Genomic DNA, 11,269 nt, shown 5'->3' with positions numbered 1-11,269 from the left:
AAGAAATCGTGGGTCGCCATCGGGTTTCCATGGCAGCCGAGGGTCTAGCAAAGACCCCCAGGTCTGCCTTCAGCAAATGCCTGTTAGGCTATGCCGAAGGCATGACCTAATAGATTGCCTGTCAGTTTTACACTGACAGGCAATAATGCTTTGGTATACTAAGTAAACCAAAGCATTATATCAGCGATCAGCAGATCGCATAGTGAAGTCCCCTGGTGGGACAAAAAAAAAAATGTAAATCAGTTAAATAAAGTTTGTGAAAAAAAAAAAAAAAACTTTACAGTGAAGATCAAATAAAACTACTTTTTTTGCCCAAAAAGTGGTTTTATTTAGTAAAAGTGTAAAAACAAATAACACATACACATATATGGTATCCCCGCGATCGTAACAACTTGACCAATAAAATGAACACATTAATTAAACCACCGGATGAACGGCGTTCAAAAAAAACGAATAAATTAATCTATAAATCCTATGTACCCCAAAATAGTAATAATGAAAACTACACCTTGGCCCGCAAAAATCAAGCCCCCATACGGCCACATTAACGGAAAAATAAAAAAATTAGGGCTCTTGGAATACGGCGATGCAAAAACAAGTTATTTTTTTCTAAAAGGCTTTTTATTGTGCAAACGTAGGAAAACATATAAAACCTTTACATATTTGGTATCCCCATAATCGTGCCGACCCATAGAATAAAGTTTAACATGTTATTTACGCTGCACAGTAAACGGCGTAAATTTATAATGTGAAAATCAATGCTGGAATAGCTGCTTATTTTCAATTCTCTCCTAAAATAAAGTTAATAAAAGTTAATCAATATATTATGAGCATCTAAAAATGGTACAATTACAAAATACAACTCGTCCCGCAAAAAACAAGCCCTTATACGGCTATGTCGATGGAATAAAAAAAAGTTACGACTCTTGGAATGCGACTGTGAGAAAACAAAAAATAATCCTTTGTCATTAACGTGCAAAATGGCCTGGTCATTAAGGGGTTAAGCAGGCCACAGGTTTCAAGCAATATGGGAAAGAAAAAGGATCTCTCTGCTGCCGAAAAGCGTGAAATAGTGCAATACCTTGGACAAGGTATGAAAACATTGGATATTTCAAGAAAACTTAAGCGTGATCATCGTACTGTGAAAAGATTTGTGGCTGATTCAGAGCACAGACAGGTTAGTTCAGATAAAGGCATAATGAGGAAGGTTTCTGCCAGACAAATTATTAGAATTAGGAGAGCAGCTACTAAAATGCCATTGCAAAGCAGCAAACAGGTATTTGAAGCCGCTGGTGCCTCTGGAGTCCCGCGAACCTCAAGGTGTAGGATCCTCCAGAGGTTTGCAAGTGTGCATAAAGCTATTATTCGGCCACCCCTAAACAATACTCACAAGCAGAAACGGTTGCAGTGGGCTCAGAAATACATGAAGACTAATTTTCAAACCGTGTTGTTTACTGATGAGTGCCGTGCAACCCTGGATGGTCCAGATTGATGGAGTAGTGGATGGTTGGTGAATGGCCACCATGTCCCAACAAGGCTGCGACGTCAGCAAGGAGGTGGCGGAGTCATGTTTTGGGCTGGAATCATTTGGAGAGAGCTGGTAGGCCCCTTTAGGGTTCCTGACGGTGTGAAAATGACCTCTGCAAAGTACGTAGAGTTTATGACTGACCACTTTCTTCCGTGGTACAAAAATAAGAACCGTGCCTTCCGTAGCAAAATTATCTTCATGCATGACAATGCACCATCTCATGCTGCAACGAATACCTCTGTGTCATTGGCTGCTATGGGCATAAAAGGAGAGAAACTCATGGTGTGGCCCCCATGTTTCCCTGACCTCAACCCTATTGAGAACCTTTGGAGCATCCTCAAGCAAAATATCTATGAGGGTGGGAGGCAGTTCAAAACAGAAGCTCTGGGAGGTTATTCTGACATCCTGCAAAGATATTCAAGCAGAAACTATCCAAATACTCACAAATTCAATGGATGCAAGAATTGTGAAGATGATATCAAAGAAGGGGTCCTATGTTAACATGTAACTTGGCCTGTTAAGTTTTTTTTTTTATTGAAAGAGCTTTTGATTTCTGTAAATATGACCTCCTGATGCTGCAAATTCAACAAATGACCATTTTAGTTCTCTTTACAACCTTTAAAATGTTTTGATCTCTGTTGTGCATAATAATGTCAAACAGTGCCTTTTGAGTTTTTTACTTCTAAAAAAAAATCTGCTATCATTAGGAGATTTTTTTCAATAAAATTTGCATTATACTCCAACGGTTGATGGCTTGAAGATTATACTGACTGTCATTTGCATCGACTATTTAGGAAAATCAGCGAAAAATAACATTTGCATAATAATTTGGAACGCTGTGTATATATGGGGATGTGGGGCACTATATAAAGGGGGAGCTATATTGGGGATGTGGGGCACTATATACAGGGGGAGCTATATGTGGGACACTATATACAGGGGAAGCTATATGTGAGGTACTATCTACAGACACAGTGTATGGTACTAATATAATCAGGGACACATTGTATGGCGCTATTATAATCAGGGACACAGTGTATGGCGCTATTATATTTAGAGGTTTAGAAAATTTTAACTTCGTTTATAGGTGCAGAAATGTTTTAAAAGTGAGAAGCTGAAACATCTGAGCAGAAAACTTCAGAAATGGGTCATGGCCGGGAGAAGTCATCATAGAGGTCTGGACCGGAGGGAGAAGAAAAGAACTACAATCTGAGACGTCACCGGTGAGTCACTTAATGTAAATGTTTATTCTGCCTCTAATCAGCACTGTAGTCACTGTATGATCTGCAGCGAGATGATGGGTGGTATGATTTTTTTGTGAAACAGGATCTCCCAGCATATCCTTACCATTGTTCGGTCCATGCTGGGAGCTGTAGTTTTTCTGGTGCTGCATATACCTACTGAGCTTTGTTCTGGTGCTGTATATACACTACCATTCAAAAGTTTAGGGTCACTTAGAAATTTCCTTATTTTTGAAAGAAAAGCACAGTTTTTTTCAATGAAGATAACATTAAATTAATCAGAAATACACTCTATACATGTTAATGTGCTAAATGACTATTCTAGCTGCAAATGTCTGGTTTTTAATACAATATCTACATAGGTGTATAGAGGCCCATTTCCAGCAACCATCACTCCAGTGTTCTAATGGTACATTGTGTTTGCTAACTGTGTTAGAAGGCTAATGGATGATTAGAAAACACTTGAAAACACTTGTGCAATTATGTTAGCACCGCTGTAAACAGTTTTGCAGTTTAGAGGAGCTATAAAACTGACCTTCCTTTGAGCTAGTTGAGAATCTGGAGCATTACATTTGTGGGTTCGATTAAACTCTCAAAATGGCTAGAAAAAGAGAGCTTTCATGTGAAACTCGACAGTCTATTCTTGTTCTTAGAAATGAAGGCTATTCCATGCGAGAAATTGCCAAGAAACTGAAGATTTCCTACAACGGTGTGTACTACTCCCTTCAGAGGACAGCACAAACAGGCTCTAACCAGAGTAGAAAGAGAAGTGGGAGGCCCCGCTGCACAACTGAGCAACAAGACAAGTACATTAGAGTCTCTAGTTTGAGAAATAGACGCCTCACAGGTCCTCAACTGGCAGCTTCATTAAATAGTACCCGCAAAACGCCAGTGTCAATGTCTACAGTGAAGAGGCGACTCTGGGATGCTGGCCTTCAGGGCAGAGTGGCAAAGAAAAAGCCATATCTGAAACTGGCTAATAAAAGGAAAAGATTAATATGGGCAAAAGCACACAGACATTGGACAGAGGAAGATTGGAAAAAAGTGTTATGGACAGACGAATCGAAGTTTGAGGTGTTTGGATCACACAGAAGAACATTTGTGAGACGCAGAACAACTGAAAAGATGCTGGCAGAGTGCCTGACGCCATCTGTCAAGCATGGTGGAGGTAATGTGATGGTCTGGGGTTGCTTTGGTGCTGGTAAAGTGGGAGATTTGTACAAGGTAAAAGGGATTTTTAATAAGGAAGGCTATCACTCCATTTTGCAACGCCATGCCATACCCTGTGGACAGCGCTTGATTGGAGCCAATTTCATCCTAGAACAGGACAATGACCCAAAGCACACCTCCAAATTATGCAAGAACTATTTAGGGAAGAAGAAGGCAGCTGGTATTCTATCTGTAATGGAGTGGCCAGCGCAGTCACCAGATCTCAACCCCATAGAGCTGTTGTGGGAGCAGCTTGACCGTATGGTACGCAAGAAGTGCCCATCAAGCCAATCCAACTTATGGGAGGGGCATCTGGAAGCATGGGGTGAAATTTCTCCCGATTACCTCAGCAAATTAACAGCTAGAATGCCAAAAGTCTGCAATGCTGTAATTGCTGCAAATGGAGCATTCTTTGACGATAGCAAAGTTTGAAGGAAAAAATTATTATTTCAAATAAAAATCATTATTTCTAACCTTGTCAATGTCTTGACTATATTTTCTAGTCATTTTGCAACTCATTTGATAAATATAAGTGTGAGTTTTCATGGAAAACACAAAATTGTCTGGGTGACACCAAACTTTTGAACGGTAGTGTATGTATGAGCTTGGTACTAGAGTTTGTATATGTACTGAGCTTGGTTCTGGTGTTTTATATATGTACTGAGGTTTGTTCTAGTGCTGGATATATATGTACTGAGCTTGGTTCTGGTGTTGTATTTATGTATGAGCTTGGAGCTAGTTCTGTATATATGTCAGAGCTTGGTTCTGGTACTGCATTTATGTACTGAGCTTGGTTGTGGTACTATATGTGTATATATATATATATATATATATATATATATATATATATATATATATATATATATATATATATATATATATATATATATATATGAGCCTTGTTGTGGTACTGTATATATGTCAGAGATTGGTTCTGGAGCTGTAATTATATAGGATATATCTATAATAACAAAATTGCGGGCAGATGGAATTTTTCTCAATTCATTGTATATTTAATGGGAACCTGTCCGGTAGTTTTAACCCCTTGAACCGCCACCATGTGGTAATACATGACCTGACAATATTCCCCTGTATGTTTTTTCTCAGATGCAGCAAAATCTTTAAAATCCACTTTTAAAACGGCGCACACTATATGCTAATTACTCATTAAAGGGTCATGGGGCGGTACCGCTATCCTGACGAGTCACATAGTCCAGCCTCCAAACCAAACTTTCCATGTTTGATTGACATTCTCTGGCTGATACAACTTTCTCGGATGCGCCATTGCCATGTGGCACTATATACAAAGGGGGGCGGCATGACACTATATAAAAGGGGTGCTGTGTGGCACTGTACACATGGTAGAGCTGTGTGGCACTATATACAAGGGGCCGTGTGGCACTACTAAGGGGGGTCTGTGTGGCACTAGTTACAAGATGGAGGGCTGTGGCTCTATCTACAGGGGGCTGTGTGTGGCGCAAACTTCAGGGGTCTGTGTGTCACACTATCTACTAAGGGGGGGCTGTGCAGGACTATATACAAGGGAGGGGGGCTGTGTGGCACTATATACAGTGGGAGCTGTATATCGCTATATACCAGGGGGCTTTATGGCGATATCTACAGGGGGGCTGTATGGCACTATCTACAAGGGGGAGGTGGGGGTCGCTATCTACAAGTGGGCTGTGAGACTGTTTATAGGCGGGGCTATATAGCACTGTCTACAGGGGGGCTGTATGGCACATTCTACAGGGGGCACTATCTATAAAGGGGGATTCTTGTGGAACCTGGGGGGGCCAGTCAAGAATTTTTTCTGCCTGCTATGGGGCCTAGTCTTTCCTAGTTACGCCCCTGGCGGCATTTGGAACTGGGGAAGGACTGGACCGGGGGGAGGTGGCATGCCTTATTTTACTTACCTGACGTGCCGCATGATGGTGCCCATCTGTAAGAACACTCCTCCTCCTCTCTGACGCTGTACGCAGCACGCGCCACCAGAGAGGAGCAGGTCTGCAGAAGGAGCGGTCGAGTGCTCTTTCCTCAAGAAGAGGAGTGACGAGATGCATGATGCACGAGGTGAGCGGTGGCCTGTATTCAAAATTGAGTGCCACTTACAGCGCTCACGCTCCTGCCTTCACTGATTTAAAAGGTGTTGGTCGGACGTAGCTGGGGGACCGGGACCCGGGAGTATACTGAAAGGGAGGTCTGGGCATTTTACTGACAGCCAAGGGCTCTATGAGGGGGGAAAAAAATCCACCCTATAAAGTCCTCACGTTACTATAATGGAAGGATAGGGGGATGCAGGGGATGGGCAGTCTTAGCGTCTGACTTACTGCAGAGAGCTCTATAGGGGGAAGTATTCTTCCCCCCCTTTAGAGCAGTCAGTCGGATGCTCAGACACCCCTTACCTTTCAGTAAGGTAACTAGTGAGGGCTCTATGGGGGGATTATTCCCACCTATAGAGCCCTCTGCTGTGAGTAAAACGCCCAAACCCCCCCTTGCAGTATACTCCCGGCCCCCCAGCGTCGGCCGATCCCTTTTAAATTAGATGGGGCAGGATCGAGCCGTTACTGATCACATTTAAGTTCATAGCTTAGATGTAATCGATAACAGGTGACCTAATGGAGTCAGGTCTCAGCACTAGATACAGCTGCTCTGTATACAGGATACAAAGCAGCTGTATCTCAAAAAGTACAAATCATTTTCAATAAAAAGTCATTCAAACTTGCACCAATCACATTGATAGATATATTCATATATGTATATATTAAAAAAATACGTTTTTAAAGGTGCACATAGCCTTTGAACTGTAACTAAACTTTAATCATTGGTGGAGGACCGAGCACTAAGTCCCCCACCGATCACTAAAACGAAGCAGCTGAAGTGCTCGAGTGAGCGCTCAGCTGCTTCGTGTCTGTTCGGCTATTTACAAAAATAAATGTATCGTGTACACAGATACATATATTTCCGGAAAAAGCAGAACAGACACAAAGCGGCTGAGCGTTCACACGTGTCATTCAGCTGCTTCGTTCTAGCGATTGGTGGGGGTCTCCATGCTCGGACCCCCACCAATTCAAACTTCTGACATGTCACTGACATGTCAGAAATTTGTAGAATGTTTAGCTACACTTTAAGCTTTTTTTCAATAAAATGGTTAAAGTGGATTGTGTGGAAGAGTTATTTCAATCAAACTTTTTTTTATGTCTCTGTTTTTGAATACTTCATTACCGCCTTAGTAATGGCAGCTGTCTGAGATCGTCCATTACTAAGAAGGGCCTTAGTGTTAGCCAGTAAAAAGGCTAGCACTAACCCTCTATTATTACCCCGCTACCCACCACCACCAGGAGTACCGGGAAGAGCTGGGTACGATCCAGTACCCGACCATCTGAAGTGAAGGGTACTGGGGTGGCCGCAGGCTGGTACTATCAGGCTAGGAAGGGCCAAAAACCCTGGTGATGCTAGGCTGCTGCTGCTTTATTGTATCTGGTTGGTTATGAAAAATGGAGGGGAACTCACATAATTTTTTTTTAAATTTATTTAAAAAAAAATGACGTAGGATTCCCCCTATTTTTCATAACTAGTCAGATACAATAAAGCAGCTGCAGCCTAGCATCACCAGGGTGGGAAGGGCCACGTTTTTTGTCCCTTCCCAGCCTCATAATACCAGCCTGCGACCTAAGGGTATGTTCACACGAGGTCATTATGTCCGTAATTGACGGACGTATTTCGGCCGCAAGTACCGGACCGAACACAGTGCAGGGACCCGGGCTCCTAGCATCATAGTTATGTACGACGCTAGGAGTCCCTGCCTCTCCATGGAACTACTGTCCCGTACTGAAAACATGATTACAGTACGAGACAGTTGTCCGGCAGCGAGGCAGGGACTCCTAGCATCGTACATAACTATGATGCTAGGAGCCCGGCTCCCTGTACTGTGTTCGGTCCGGTACTTGCGGCCGAAATACGTCCGTCAATTACGGACCTAATGACCTCGTGTGAACATACCCTAACCGTCGTTTCAGATGGCCAGGTACTGAATCATACTCGACTCTTCCCGGTATCCCTGGCGACAGTGGGAATCGGGGTAATAATAGGGGTTAGTGATAGCCTTGTTACTGGCTAATGCTAAGCCCCAGCCTTAGTAATTGAATGGTGTCAATCAGACAGCAGCCATTACTAAGCCCACAATAAAGTATTAAAAAAAACAGCCATAAGAATTTGTTTTTATTGAAATCAAAACTCCCCCATACAACCCTCTTTCACAATTTTTTTTATTTTTTTTAAAAGTAGATCATTGAAGTAGTCCAATGAATCTATGACGTAGTCCAAACGGTCCAGCGGAACCTACCAAAAAAAGTTAGCAGTATAAATTTAAAAAAAATTAAATTTGCCACAATAGAAACCCCTGCTCCTCCTTTTGCTCTTGTAGGCCACAGCCAGGTTTAGGCCTGAGGCCTACAAGAGATCGGGAGCACGCTGATGACGTCAACTGCCTGGCACAATGACCTCACTGCATCATGCCGTCCATGCCGGGCCGCTGAATTCAGTTAAAAATCATAAGTCAATTAGGTAATAAAAAGGTGACATAGAAGATGCGTTAAACCATTTTCAGTGATAATGCTGCGTTGTTGATCAATGATACTAAAGTAATACAGTAAGTAGAATTCTTTAAATCTTTTCTATACCTCAAACAGCACTTTAGCAAATAAACAACAAATGTTTTTCTGTTTAAAAAAATGTATATGCTGCGTGTTTGTTGTGTAAAGCTAGTAATGAGAAAACTCTGATAGATGGGGGGCGTCTTTTTATAGTTCACCTCAGGCAGCAGAGGGGCTAGGTTCACCCCTGCTCATAGTTCTGGGTGGTCATGCACCAGGCTGATCAATTTCTCCACATCCATCTTGTCTGTTGAATGCTGGGAACTTTGGCTGGTGAGGTGCCCACTGTCCACAGATTCAAGATGTAAACTAGCAGACAGGGGGCAACGTCCCCCTATTCACAAGTCCCAGCCTGGAATCTGCAGCCAGCTGCAGCCCCACCAGGTGAAACGGGGGTCCGGTGACCCACATTATTGATACAGGTGCGAGTCCCAGAGCTGGTCCGGTGACCCCCGTTCTTGATATAGGTGCGAGTCCCAGAGCTGGGACCCGCATCTCTTAGCCAGTTTTTGGCATTTTCTGTGGACACTCCATAAATGTCTAAGTTGGGAATACCCCTTTAAGCGCTGTTTAGTGGTATTATATGGAAATTGAGTTGAAGTATTATCTGGGAACTATATGTCAGTAATATGTGGGTTCTTTAGGGGCTATTATTTGGATATTGCTTATTATTTGACCACTATATGGTGGTATTATGTGGGTTGTATATGGCAGTATTATCTTGCCAGTATATGGCGGTATTATATAAACAGTCTAAAAATGTCAAACTACCTAGGACTTCACTTTCTTTAAAACCAAACCTACCAAAGTATATCAGACCATAAGGGCAGTTTCATAGCAAATCAATTTAAAGCATAACAATCGTTATACACTTTTTTTTTCACAAATCAGTAATACATGTCACTACAATGTACTAAAGTGTGTGAACTACGGCATTAGGAATTTTCACATTAGAAAGAAAAGAAATTGCCTGTTTTCAATAATTTTCATTCAAGCATTGACTTCTCTCTTCTGTTCAGAAACAGAATCATTATCAAGTCATTTCAGTTGTATTATAGTCAGTTCCGTCATTAATTCTGGCCTATTAGGCATCACCCGGCAGTAACAGGATCCCAGCATCATTATTCTTCATTGTTGTTCATACTTAGATGGCCAGTGGAATTATTAGACCTGACATTCCCCAATATAAAGATAAATTATATTAAGGTGTACCTTTTGTACCATTTGTGACCCGCTTAAAAACCTTTTAGGATATGAATTTCAGTGTAAAAAATTAAAGTATCTAGTCTACAATAAAAAACAATGAGTGCTCTATAGTTTTTATTAGCTTCAGTCACTTGCAGGCTGCACACTATATTCATTTCAATATAAAACAGAGTAGACTTTTATTACATCTGTATATTATATGTGGAGTTGTCATTATACACCGTCTCTATTATATGATGACGGGGAAATTCCCCAAACTGCACCACCATGCTTGCCCGTACACTGGCTGTATAGTCTGTCTTGCCAGCTAAGTCCTTGGTTCACCGTCATCTAATGTTGACGAATAACTCGCATCGCTGGACTCCACCGGCCGGTGAGTCCGCACCTTGTTCACCCTCCTCGATGTAGACCTGAGGCTCGTTCGCAAGTCAGTCTGCTAGCTCTGCCCCCTAGATGTTAATATTGATGTTCAGGTCTTGACCGCTGATATTGATGTTCACACCCATTGGATAGTACATGGGGAAGTGATCTACAACCTTGATGTCTCTGTCCTCAGCGGTTCATCCCTGATAAATGCATTTTATTTGTTGGCACTGCCGATGTAAGACCACTTGGTGGCCAGGATGGAGACGACCCTTTCAGTGGCTTTTCTGATATTACATGAGAAGCCTTCGCAGTGCAGTGTGGCCAGAGCTAGGCTGAGACGATATAAGTCCAGGTCTTTCATGACATTATGGTTGATGACATCTTTAAGAAATTCAACATGTCTGACTACGGCCTCCTTGTCCTCTGAGTTGACCAGATAGCTTGGGGTCTGGAGGAGCAGGGTCTTCATCAATTTTGGATAGTTATGAGCCAGACAGCTGTAGATGGATTTCAGGTCATTGATGTTTGGAGAGATTTCCGTCCGGAAAAATCCCTGAATGTTGGCTCCTTTTATGTAGGAGAGGCAGCTCTGCAGAGATGAAGTACTGGCTGCTACGATCTCCTGGTTGTCACTATGTAATTTCAGGAGCAAAGTTGGTATAAAGCTCCTGACTTTATCTGTAAAATATCCAAATAGCGGAAGGCGGCAGCTCTCTGTCAGATCTCTTAACAGATTAATGGGCGCAATCTGGACTTCTCCGTCCGGATAGTCCATATGCTCCCGGGATATTTTAATGAATTGTCTACTGAGGACAGAAAGCTTCAGGCGTCTGATAATGGAGGACAGCACCCTCAGTGCCGCCATGATGATCTTGGTGTTGCTGGTTTTTGATAGTCTAAACTCCATGTGGGCAATGATCTTATTCTTGTAGCTCTCCACCAGTCTTGTAGCTCCGGTGGTGGCATTCCCCAGTGCTTCCATGGCGATGCTGCACAAGATGTTATCGTCCTCTTCTATGATCTTCAGCAGATGTTGGATTGCGCACTCTTGGTATTTCTGCTTTATA

Source organism: Rhinoderma darwinii, chromosome 2 (genome assembly GCF_050947455.1).
Source record: "Rhinoderma darwinii isolate aRhiDar2 chromosome 2, aRhiDar2.hap1, whole genome shotgun sequence".
Lineage (NCBI taxonomy): Eukaryota > Metazoa > Chordata > Amphibia > Anura > Rhinodermatidae > Rhinoderma > Rhinoderma darwinii.
Note: the sequence above shows the minus strand (reverse complement) of the source record.